A 13,476-nucleotide genomic window follows, 5' to 3' on the forward strand; every position below is an offset into this window, starting at 1 on the left:
GAGAGACCAGCTTTCGAGCTCTCTCACCAACAGAAGTTGTCCAATAGAAGATCTTACCTCCCACACCTCATTCCCTGGCTGGCACCTTGGAAAGGTTGAAAATGTACAGTTCCTAATTACTGATCAAGGCCCTGAACCTGCAGAGACACCCTGGTATAGCTTGTTTTTCTAAAAGCTCTGCTCTAGGAATTATTGTGGGGAAATTCTCTGGCCTGTTCTATACAGGAGGTCAGACTAGATGATCACAGTGGTCCCTTCTGGCCTTAGAATGTAAGAATCAATTAACTTTGTGCTTGCGAGTAGCCTCACTGAGTTCAAGCAGATCACTTGCACATGCAGAGTTACTCACCGCCACAAGCGTTTGTAGCCTCAGGGCCTACGTTATCAAAACACCCACTGCAGAGGTAAGCAAACATCTCAGCTGAAAAGTCTTAAGTCAACAGAGACAGAGAAGCCCCGTGAATGATCAGGAATGGAAAAGTTATTACAAGATGCTACAAGATTACAAGATGTGTACAGAAGCCCTGGAATGGGGCGGGGGGAGCCACAGGGCCATGGCCCCATTACTTTTTATCTGCCTTAAGGGCGAGCGATGGAGAGGAGTGAGTGGGGACGGGGCTTCAGGGGAAGAGGTGTGGCAGGGGTGGGGCCTTGTGGGAAGAGATGGAGCAAGGGCAGGGCCTCAGGGAAGGGGCAGAACAAGGGTGGAGAATCGGGGTGCAGGGCCACGGTTTGGGCACCAGTGCCTCCCTCCCCACACTTTTAGGGAGCTTCCGGTGCTCCTGGATGTGTACATCTGCGGCTGCAAGAAATAAAGTATGCTAGCATGTTGTATTGTTTGAGACATAGCATGTGATCAGGTCATTAAAGGCCACATGGCAATGCATACGCACACTGGCAGACCTGAACTCTGAATGCTGGCATGTCCTGCCTGGTGAGGTCTCAGATCTACAGCCCAAACACGCTGCTCAGGGTGGACTCCATCCACAAACAGCTCAGCCCCCATCCCACTGGCAGTGCTGCTTTGCTAGAAGTTCATTTTTCAACTGAGTTTGTGTTTTGTCTCTTTCTGAGGTTTCACTTCTGTAGTTACAGGTTTGTACATCCTTGCAAGAAGAATAATACATGACCGCAGGTGCTTATTGACTCGGGCACCATTGCGTTACAAACAGCCTCTGCTACGCCTTTGACTGGAGCAGAGGCAGAGAGGCTGGTGAATTATTGATAAGGGCTGTGCAGTACTGGATGAGCGTGTGGGTGGCCTCTCTGCCTTGCGCACAGGCTTTCCTGCTGCAGCTAAAGCACATCAAAGAGATAAACAGAGAGGCCGCCAGTTTACACACGTGGGCCAATGGCTGCAATATGATCCCAGACTCACAGAGCAGCTTGGGCTTTAATTACCAGACACACAAGCCGTTAGTCATTAGAGGGGAATTGGGTTAATCTTCTGGCTCCTCAGAGCTGAACACAGACCACCAGGATCTTACCCAGATCTCATCGTTTTCCCAAGGAAATGAAGAAATATGCATGATGTGCCCGAGCCGGTGAGGAGAGACGAACTTTGTCAGTTAGTGCTCCCTAAAGAGCAATCATGCTTAGAAGGATTATTGACCTGAAGGGAGTGAAGATGATTTGTGAGTGATCAGGAAAACGAATGAGCCAGGAGCCATTTCAGACCAAGTGTTCTGTGCAAATGACTCAGGCCTTGATCCTGACATCCGCTGTATGCCCTCCCATCAGTTCTGGAGTCAAGGCCCTTTGGAGGCTGCTGCTCCCATCTGGCTTTGAATGGACATTCTGGGCTCAGGCGATAACCAATGGGCAGCTACTTTAGAATGAGAGCTGGTCCGATTATTTGTGGCAGAAATATTTCCCAAGGAACATAGTCAAACTTGATTTCTTCTGCTATATTTGATATTCATAAACACAAATAACTCACACTAACTAATTTCAGCTCATGGCTTGTTTATTGAAGACCAAGGTATTTAGGTACCCAAAGATGCAGAGGATGAGTGGGATTTACAGGAATACCGCAGGGAGTTAGCCTCCTCATTCCCATTGCAGGATTCTTGGACCACATTTTGTGCTAATTTTCCAAAGACAAGGAAAACTTGGAACAAACCCAACTCCTTGCCCTGATTTAACCATGAACCCCTCTGTTGATCCCTCAGACAAGGCACCCCTGAAGACGACCTCCTCTGATCATGCCTCTCCCATCACCTTTCTTCTTCAGATGGCCACTTTCTTTGCTCTAATGTCGATCAACCAGCTTGTATCACCTTGGAAGAGTTTAAAACCCATGTGTGGGGTTAAGTCCAGCTATTTTAAAATATGTTCCAATGTAAAATGTCTTCCCCCATCAGCACCAGCCAGCATCAGCACTGCTTTTTTAAAATGCCCAATGTCCAAGCTGTGCTTTGATATATAGCTTATCCTGTCGCTATTCATTTTTGATTGGTAATAAAGGGTGTTTTATTAAGGACGACAAAAATGTTTTATCCACCATCATAAACACAGTTTTATTAAAAAAGAGAGAGAGAGAAAAGAAAAAAAGCTGCTCCCTTTTGATAGCTCATTGGGAAGGACTTTATAGCTGATTCAGCTGCTGAGTTGCTACATTTCATTCCCGGAGGATGCAGATGCGAGTGTTTCTGGGCTGTAATTACTGTATGTACAAGCCCTGGAGTACCCACCCGGAATTGCTGCCTGGAGACTCAGTGCTGGGGGAGAAGAGGAGAAGTTTTATTGGATTCATCCTACCCGGCTGAATGTCTACACAGAATTAACACTCTTCTCCCAGCACCCTTTGTAAAAACCGACATGGATCCCCTAAGAGCTGTCTCTCACTGGTGTATCTGAAGCTGTGGGGTGGAGAAGATCATTCAGGACCAATCCAGCCAAAGGCAGCCCCTGTGGCAATGGAGTCACAACTCAGGGCGCTTCCAGTGTCCCATGGCCTTGGAAACTGCCCCCTTTCCTCTCCAGGAGCCATGGAATCTGGGATTCAACCCTATTGGAGGGGTGTTCTGTACATGAGGGGTCTGGATAGATGCAAATAATGGATCAGGTGCCAGTAGATGGTGCTCAGCAATACATAGCCTTGTTCCTGAGTTGTGTAGGACCAGTAAAACTTGTCATGTTGTGAACCGCAAATGGCTACCAGCAGCATCTCTTCATATCAGCTCTGAGCGCCATCTTTCCGGCGGGGGGGAAGTCTTAGGGGATTGCCTCAGGATGCAGCTTGAAGTGTCTGCAGGCGGATGGGGTACACATTGATCTGAGTGGGGAACAAGCGTCCCCAGCATGTTGGTGTGTATGCGCAACACTGCCCTCTACAGCATGGGCTCAGAACTGCCTGTGTCTCATCACAAGCCCTAATACTGTCACAGCAAAAGGCGAGAAAGCCCAGCAGTTCTTATTACCTGGGCCAGTTCTCCAATCAGGCTGAGTCTGTGCAAGCTTCTGGAAATAGCTAGCCCTCACTGGGCATGCTTTGAGGTTTAAAATGGTGTTATCCTAGCACCTCCCATACTGACATCGCACCAGCGCATTAGCATAGTCATGCTTTCATTACTGTCATGAGGATGATCTTTATAGGACTGAGAAGGCACCTCACATGACAAGATCCATTCATTCCTTCAGTTTTCTGCTGAGAGTCTTCAGAAGGGGATTAAGCATCTTATTTATGATGCAGACACCTGGCCTGATAGCCACCATCTCACTTTGCACAGGCTTCCAAGCAGTCACCAGAGAGGGGAGGGTCTGGTTGCTAGAAAATTTGGGAGAAGCTTTCACTGCCAGCATGTGTGCAGTGTCTGTTCTGTACCATGCATATCAATCCAGTGCCTCTCATTAGCTGTCTCAGGAGGTGAAATGATCTGGGTTGCAAGACCTGGGCTGCTAAGGGCTGACTCTGGTAGCGTGATGAGCAATATTCTGGGGGTCTTCAGGGTACCACTGAGAGCAGCAGAACATCACTCCAGAGATGGATTTGTTGACAAATGAAAATGATAACGGTTTATTGACACAACATAATAAATAAACAGGGCGATAAATAGAGAATTGCTTCTGAAGTTATTTGGAAGCGCTGTATATTGAATTTTACCTCTTTTTATTGTTTGTGGAATAGGATTATTGTTTTATGTATCAGCATCTTTTGGATGCACTGATTTTGTATGATTTCATAAACTACCATGGGAAAAGCCGGAGAAACAAATTTACTGCTGAGCATTGAACATACAAATGAACTAAAACCAAAACCACAGAAGAAAATGTAATAATCCAAACCCGACTTGAACTGGTGCCAAAATAAGGAAGGGGTAGCCATGATCAACAAGCAGCACCGCAGAGATTCAGTGACCTCACTGCATTCCACAGGGGCAGCCTTATTCCTGGATCTCCAAGCACAGCATGCCAAGAACTAGGGAAGAGATCGTGTCCATCAAGCAGCTGGGCTCCTCCCCATTTCCCATCAGGCCTCAGACATGGTGGAAGAAAAAGCCCATCAAAGTGGCCATCCTGGAACATTTTCCCAGCCTGCCTTTCAAAGCTAGACCAAGGGCTGGTTAAATCCTGAGAAAATAGTGATCTTGACCTTTCATGTCAGTTCCAAATGGCAGCTTAGTTTAAGCCTGTCTGTGGTCATTTTTATTTTCTATTCCTGAATATTTTGTTCACACTAATGTTTGGGACTGACCCTTTGTCATCCAAATGCCCATTTCACATGTGAGTGAGGGGATGTGCACAAAGAAGAATTTTAGATATTTGTTATTCGTGAATTGTTATTCTAAAATGTTTCAATCATCGAATCGGGAAGCAGAAACAATGCCATGTGACTAAGTTGACTTAAGATCCTATGGCTGGAAATAGAAGTTGGGGGGGAACAAAAAGTTTAGCAATAAAATGCAACTTTTTAACAGTGATGGTAGTTGACCGTTAGACCAGCCTACCAAGGGAAGTGGTGAAATCCTCATTGCTCTGCAGCGAGATTGAATGTCTGTTTCCAAAAGACCTGCTCTACTTTAACCACAACTTCTTGGGCTTCCTAGCATCACTTGCAGAATAGAGAAGAGATCCCTCCATTGCAGGGACCATTGGCCTGTATTGTACAGGAGGTCAGACTAGATGGTCATCATGATCCCTTCAAGTCTTTGAATCTATGAAATCTACTAACCACAAAGAGTGAACAGTTGGAGCGAACAGTTCAAAAAATCTCACAGGTCTTTGGAGAAGGGAGGTGTTGCTATGTTTTTGTAAAAAGCACTTTTAGACCCTGGCCCACTAGAACACAATGTTAAGTGCTGGGCATAATTCAAGGAGATGATGAGAAAAGTGAGACCAGGTCTGAGAGATCTACATCCAGCCGCGAAGGAAAAGCCAGTGGAGGGAGATTCATAGTCACAGGGAGCACGAGGCACTCCTGGGACCTGCCAAGTTCCAGAATCCTCAGCAAAAATGCGACACTTTCCCTACAGAGCGAGGGGATCTATGCTCAATGAAAAGGGCTCAATGTCGACCAGCAAGCTGGATGATGCGGGCTGGGAGTGTGTGAATGGCTGTGAAGGCTTTTCCCAGAAGCCCGGGCAGGAGAGCAGTGTCTGAGGAGCTAGGGCCAGTCACAAAGATCATACTGCCTGGATGCTGGCTCTCCGCTTCTCTGCTCTGTCAGGAACTATGGCTTTTCCTCCTCTTCCTCCTCTGTCTGTGTCGCTGGCCTGGGGCTTGTTCCATTAGAGAAAGATGGATTCAGTGATTGCAAAAGCTGCCAGTTGCAGGGAAATATCGGGCCAGGTTCTGCTCTCTGTTTCACTGTTGAAAGTCCAGAGTGACTCCCATGAGATCAGTGCAGCTACTGCAGATTTACACCACTGAACCTCAGATCAGAATCTGGTCCACTGTGGTCTCCACCTGTCCTCAGTGCTATGGTGCTGGTTACTGTAGCAATGTGTGTGCTAATCAGATAAGGAAAGAGTAGCCCATCCTTTCCTTGCTGAGTTCTGCGCCTCCCTCGCCTGTGCTCTAGCCCTTGTGGGAAAATATATTAAAGAGTTTAATATTATTTGAGAAAGCTTATCACTGGAATATGTTTCTCCTCCCTTGGGCCCCATTGCAGCCATATTGCTGCTGCATTAGCTTTCCCTTCCACAGCCTCTTGCCGACTGCCTGCCTGCCCCATCACTGCAGCATTTTAAAAACTCTTTCCGTTTTGTGCTTCTTTGATTTCTACCTCTCCGAAATATTGCCTCTCTCACCTCTTTCTCCGGCACCTGCCACTATCCGAACAGCACAAGGAAATCAGGCGTCTTCCCAGAGGTAGCCACAAAGTTTGATGAGCCCCTTCCCTGCTACGGGCTGTCAATGAGAAGCTCGCTGGAGGGCATCCTTTCCAGCCAGGGGCAGGAAGAGCTTCCCAGCTTCTCAGCATTACAGCGCTGCGGCATCCTGCTAGGTTCCCAAGAACCCCAAGGAAATCCCAGATTGAAATGACGTTTCAAACAGGGCAGCAGAAGCTTCTGTGTCCACCTGATGGTACAAAGTGCATTTCTTGGACCCGCCTTCTCTAACATAAATACACAACAATATGCATATTAAAAATAAACACACTCACTAACAAAAACCCTGCAAAAACAAGACCCTCCACTGTATACCCTTCTCCCCCTAGGGAGAGGATGAGAGAACACTGACAATTGTTAATCACCACAAGTAATGCAAGACTGGAAGGCCCTCGGGTACTACTACCATTATTTGAAGCATCTATGCAGACTAGAACAGTACTGGTGGACTCGGAGCACCCATATCCTCCAGAAAGTGTGGGTGGAGCCCTACTGCAGTACAGAACCTATCACAGCATGATGATGGGGGGGAGTTATTCTGATGATTTGCTCACTGGTTATATGATAATACTGGAGTCTGTTAACAGATGGTGCCACTGTTTGTTCTTTAGGGAAGAAGAAGGACTATCTTTCTGGGCCAAAGGGGAGGGAGCGAAGAAGCTGCAGGTGGTCACCAGCTGCCCATGGAAAAACTGCACCTAATTCTATAAAGCTGGAACATGGCAAACTTCATCCCACAGGTCCTGGTGTCCTCAAAATCAGTCGGGAAATAAGCTGGTCAAATCAAAAAAATTGGTGGAAAATTAATTTTTTTAGTGGGAAAATATAGAAATCAAATGAGAATGTGTGCTGCATTTAGGTTCCAATTGCCTCCTTCCTTTGGTTTGGTTCTCAAAATAAATAAATAAATAAACAAACTGATTTTTGAAAACTGAAATGAAACAAAAAAAATTGTTTTGTTTCAAAATTCCCTGCAAAAACTTTTTTTTTGGCCTGATATTTTTCACAAGGAAAACTCCCCAGTTTTTTCAATCAGCTTTATTGGTGAGTGTAGTGGAGCGGCTGCCCCACTCCATGGTGAAAGGGATTAAGAGCAGCTGAGGGAGGCTGGGGAGGTAGTTGGCCTCAAGTGTGGCTGGCTTAATCAGGCCACAGCTGGCCTGGATAAAAGGGCTGTAGGGCCAGGAGACAGGAGTCTCACTCTTGCCCTGGAGTGGGAAGAGCCTAGCTGCATGAGAGCAAGGTACCTGAAGTAGAGCAGTGCTAGGGAAGGGCAAGAGGAGCTGGGGAGCTCCAGCCTGGTAACCCCTGAGGCTGCAGGCCTTGGTGAAGGCCTACAAAGTTACTGGGGTTACAGAGGTGCAGCCTGGGAACAGGCAGAAGTAGCTGGTCCTAATCCCTTGCCAATGATGAGTAGCCATTACAGACTGCAGTCTGCCCCAGTGAGCAGGGGCTAGATGATGACTGGCAGTAGCCACTGACTGAAGGTGGGCTTAGAGGGTTGGGGATTCCTGAGGGGAGACCCAGAGGTAAAGGGGCACCGGGGCCCAGGAGGGACATGGGGCCTGTGGCAGGCAAGACACCAGCCAGCAGAGGCTGAAGAGCTAATTCCCAAGACGACCAGCAGGAGGCACTGCGCTGGTGAGTCAGTGGTGTGCTACAGCAAGAAATGAGTTAACACAATGCATCTGAAGTGTAAACGAGTGTCTCCCCTCACACACACAAACACACGCGTGTGCTAATTACACAAGCAGAGTTGGGTGATTATTGCAAAGCAAACCAAAACAAAAACCTTCTCTATTTGTTTGCTTATGAATAAAAATTTGTTTTGGCTTATCCTTTTATGTTTCCTTCCCATAAACATTTGTACAATTGAGTTTTACTCGCACAAGAGATCACAAAAAGTCACTCTTATGTGCGAACACTCAAGGACTTTCAGAAAGCAAATTTAAATTCACTTTCCTTGACTTTTCACACCAGATACCAGATTATAAAAGTTACACTCATACAGTCCGCGATCAACCGAACTAGTTTTAAGATGGATCTTGATAAATTTATAACTGTGATTGTATGATGGGGTTGCCTGTTGTACTAGGTGATTGGATGCGATGATCCAGGAGATCTCTTCGAGTCCTGTGTTCCTAACAAACTCAGTATGGTGTCATTTTTATAACCAGTCCCAGCTAAGTGACACAATTTGAATTCTGGATTCCAGTTCTGAATAGTAAGCTGCAGAGGTCCAAGGTTGGTGAAAAGGTCATCTGGATAATTTGGAACAGTGACTCAATCTGAAAAAGTGGTGATGTGTTCACAGACATTCTGCCAGCAGAAGTCGTGAAATCAATTGCATGACTGATGAGTTCTAAACTCCTTGTTGCCAGCTCTATTCGCTGCTCTGGAAGGGAGAGGGGCAAGCAGCATCGTTATTGACTAGTGATGAATTTCCAGGTGTGTGAGAGCAGCTGTAGAAGTCCAGAAGCTTTGCAGATAGGTTCGAGTTTGCTCAGTCCCAGAATCAGTGCCACGGCATGAAACGCTCTTCTTAAATTCTGCTGCACTCCTCCAGCCTTCCCAGGCTCTGACGGGAGCTTGCCCTGTACACTCTACCAGTGCTTCTAGAGGCTATCAGGCCTTGAAACGCTGCCTCTGACACTGCTTCTGAGGGTCTAGGCCTATCATCCCAGGGAGTTTGCCAGTAGCCTGCCATGCAGCAAAGCTACTAGGATGTTCAGCCAAGTCTAATGGGGTGAATCCTAGAGAAATTGCTTTGTGGCCTCTACTAGTCCCGCTGGGATGAACCCCTTTAGCGTTTTCCTTACAGCTATGTCGAAACAAATGGGTAACTGGGGGGATTCTTACCCAGTGCTGTGTCTAAACGAATGGGTAACTGGGGGGATTCTCACACAGGGTAACAGTGATCTCCACCTGAGGTCCTTTCTCAGCACCCGGAAGCTCTGGTAACTAGCAGCTGCCATGATTTCAGTCCAGAACAGCTGTCAAGGGATGCCAGGTGCCATGATGTAAATGCAAATGCTAGCAATGCCCTTTCATTTTCAAAAATCCCATACACATTCCTGTATAAAGTCTGCTTTTGCAACCTGGAGGCAGGTGTTAACCTTACTGGGAAAAGCTAAATGGGCTCTACTGACTCACTGAGGTGGGTGGCTGATTGCCCCACCCAGCTAAGGAGGTGGAAGCAGCTCTCTAGGAAGAGAGGATCTAGGGTGTGGGCTGAGCAGTCCTGAGGCAGGAACACAACCTGGGAGAAGGCTTCAGCTGAAATTTATATGGTGTTATTATTCATAGATTCACTCAGAAAGCCAAACCCCAGGAAGGCCATGAGTTTGGACTCTGCAAGGTATGGATTGTGAGTGGCACCGGGGTGGGAATGCAGCTGCCTCCGGACCTCTATAATATCCAAATTACAGACCAATTAAAAACCAGTTCCTCCAAACTGCATAGCCCATGCTCACATGTCTAAGATGGGTGGCATGCATGCAAGGGAAAGGAGCAGCTTCCATGACTTGATAAAGCTTTTTAATATTAGTGTGAAATTCAAGTCATTCATCCTACCTTGTACAAAATTTATAAATGTGTCACAGCTGGATGAGAATTCTTTGTGCACAGCTCTGTGGAGCATGGCTATCTGGACCCGACGTTTCCAAAGACCTCAGCACCCAGAAGAGGAGCAAAATTTTCAAAAGGGCTCCAAATCCCCAGGGTCTAGAACGTGCCAAGCTCTTGTGAACATCTGGCCCTAAGACCTGAAATATTAGCAGCGATGGGCTCAGGCAATTGGCAATAAGATCCTTGCAGAACCTTGTAGGCTACTGGTTCCATGTTAGCTGCTGTTTGTTAACAATCTCAGGGTAGCTCTGATGGCTGTAGGCTGTCCTGTGGGATCTCAGCTGGTCAGTCATGGAAATTAGAGGTGCAGAAGATATATTGATCCCAATATATTTCAGATCCTTCCCAGGGGACAGTGCAGGACTGTCCATTAGAGTGGGCTCACTCTTTTGGCCTGCCTAGATTTATATTTTCCCAAGCAATGGGGTTTCCCGTCCTTGGCTTGGGAGACTGTCCCACACTAATCGATCTAATCATTGATGTAAGAAAAGCCACACCACAAAAGCCACCACCCAATTGGCCCAGCTTAGTGTAACCCATATACCTCCTGGGTGTGGTGCTCTGTCTCCTCTAGTGGCACCGAGACCACTTAGAGATGAATGAGTCTGCTACAGCCTTAGCTAAGAGCTATGTGGCTTTTAGCTCATGCAGTAGAGGCTCATGCATTTAGCTCCAGAGGTCCCAGGTTCAATCCCGCCTGCTGACCACTGGGGTCTGTTGGTGTTACATTAGCACTCGGCATATTGCAGCAACGTGGACACTTGCTCTGATACTGGTCATGCTGTCCATCTCCCAGGGGCAAATGGAAACCAGCATCTATGGCTGCCACCCAGTATCTTTCATGGGGTTAGTCTCTAAGGTGCCACAAGTACTCCTTTTCTTTTCATGGGGAAGAAACTCACTGAAACATACAGGACAATCTCCAGAGCCAGGCAAAGTGCCCAGGACTTGGGTGGGCTCAAAGCATCAAACAATTTGGCTCCTTGTCAGAGATGCAGAAGTTTGGCACCTTGTCAGCTGGGCAAACACCCCAAGATGTTACTCATCCCCATGTTCCCTGAACCTCAGTAAATATTTGGATTTCGTCATAGCTTTGGGCATTGTTTTTATTTCAGCCAAGCCAGCTTGCCCATCCCGCCACACTCTTCACTCAGCTGGGATGTAGAGAAGGGGCTGGGGAAATGTCCTGGGAAACAGGAGTTTCGGCCTTAGGACCTCACTTGCTCAGCATTGCCATGTCGGTCTCCTGCCTCGGCCTCAAAGGGACCCCTCCTGGTGGGGGATCACCAGCAGCAGCCCTCTGAGGGCCAAAAGGAGAAGGATCAAGCAGAGGGGCCAATGAAGGAGGCTAAAGAGTGCTGCTCGGAGTTTTGGTTGTCCTTATCTCTAATCTCAAGAAAAGAGTGGCCCAGTCATTCAGTATATTGCTGCCAATCTTCATTTTCTACATTAAACCCCTCCACTTTCCTTTACATTGACATTTGTATGTTTTTTCTCATCATCAAATTTGTTAAGATAATGCTCTGTGCAACCAAACGAAGTCTGCTCTGAGGACTGCAGGGAAGTTGCTTAGTCAGGGGAGGGGTGGAGCATGACTCCGACCCATAATACTGTGAGCAACCCAGCTAACCCCTTCATGACCACTTTACAACAATCAACCAGCCCGAACTCCGCTGCAACTCAGAGCCTCACTGTTCAGTATTATACTCTCTGAACTGAGGAAGGGCCAAGTGTGATCTCAGCATGTGCTGGGTGTGTTATTGCCCAGCAATGGGATCCCATCCATCCAGAACAGTTATGTTCACCAGCGCACAAAGGGCAGAGCACATGCAGTCTGTCCAGATGCCTTTGATTTCAGACTGAGGAAAGCAAAGAAAGCACAAACGTAAGCTCAGTGTGAGAGCGAGCACATGCTGCGTGGCTTGCGCTAGCATTCTACATCAGAACTGCAGCACAAAATGGCAGCTGTTCCTGCCGCCCTGTGAGAGGGCTCCCCTACACATGTACACATAGAATACAAAGGAGCATAGAAATAAATGTCACAATGGCAAAGGAGAAGGGCTCAGATGGTACAAAGGGCAGGTCAGTGTTTTCAGTGCAACCAAAGAGGAGGAGACATGCGGTTGAGATGGTCTAAATCTGCCAGTTGGGAAGCACTATGTGACCTGCTCAGCAAAAGCAGCTATGGCAAGATACACACAGCAAAGGGGTCTGTCTCAGCCCTCTACGTATCCTGATCAGTGGAAGTGGAGTCAGAGGTCTTGTTCCATAGACACCAAGGGGACAGGGAAAACAGGGACTTAACCTAGAAGCAACACAGCCATGTGGACAGAGCTATGCACAGGGTTTAATAGAGCTCTTTCGGTATTGCTGCCCGTCTCGGATGTAAGCAACAGAAAGATCCAGATTTTCAGAGCCTATTTCTCCACTGGAGTGTTCCCTGATTTACTTCAGCGTGCGAGTCGAACCAGGCCCTTCTTGTACTTAACAAAGTTTTAACAAACTTCCATATAGCAAATGACAGAGGAACAGCGAATTTCCTTTGAAGGGCACCACCGTTAGAACTGGATATCTGATTTTTAATCAAAGGTGCAACGAACTGAGCTGGCCAAAAACTAGAAAAGCAGATCTGCAGATGTTTGGGGGTGAAATTCACCTCCGTGCAGACTAGAGAGCCAGCACAAGGTCTCAGCACCACCTAAGTTCAGTGAATGCAAGCTCCCGGTGTGATGCTGTCATTACTGTGTCTTTTGGATGGATCTGGAGCAGGATGTACATGGGATTGCCGCGGCATATGGCTGCCGTGAGACCGTTGTACAGTGTCCTGTTTTAGGCTCCACATTTGGGAAATGAAGCAGAAAAATTGAAGATGGTTCAGTAAAGAGCTACACGTATGTTTTGAGGTCAGGAACACTTCCCTGACAGTGAAAGAGGCAGCTAAATCTGTGTAGCTTATGAAAGAGAAGGTTGACAGGTTATCATGGTCTGTGCAGACCTCCACGGGGAAGCAATTTCTGATAGCAGAGGGCTCTTTAATGTACCAGATGAAGGCAGAAAGAGCTCCAATGTCTGGAAGCTGAATCTAGACAAATAGAGATAAGGCACCCATTTTTAACAGGGAGCGTAATTAACCACTGGAACAACTCCATCACCTGCAGCCTTTAAATCAAGATTGGATGTCTCTTTCTAATAAATATGCTCTACCTTAACCAGAAGTTGTGGAGTGGCTGCAGGAATCAATCAGTGAGGGTCTGTGGCCTGTGATATACAGGAGCTCAGACTAATCCTAATGGTACCTCCTGGCCTTACAGTCTGTGGCTATTTGGAAGCGGGGTGCAAGCAGCATCTGCACCATGATCCTGTGTACAAAGGTGAATTTAGCCCCTTGCCAGTAAAAGTGCTGAGCACGGGTAGAGACTGGGGGGCATGGAGGAGCATTGCTCCCCCAAGCTGTATACCAGCGGGTTTTCAAACTGTGGGGCACGCCCGGACGAACATTCGGGGAGGGCAAGTGTCA

This window comes from Natator depressus, chromosome 15 (genome assembly GCF_965152275.1).
Source record: "Natator depressus isolate rNatDep1 chromosome 15, rNatDep2.hap1, whole genome shotgun sequence".
Lineage (NCBI taxonomy): Eukaryota > Metazoa > Chordata > Testudines > Cheloniidae > Natator > Natator depressus.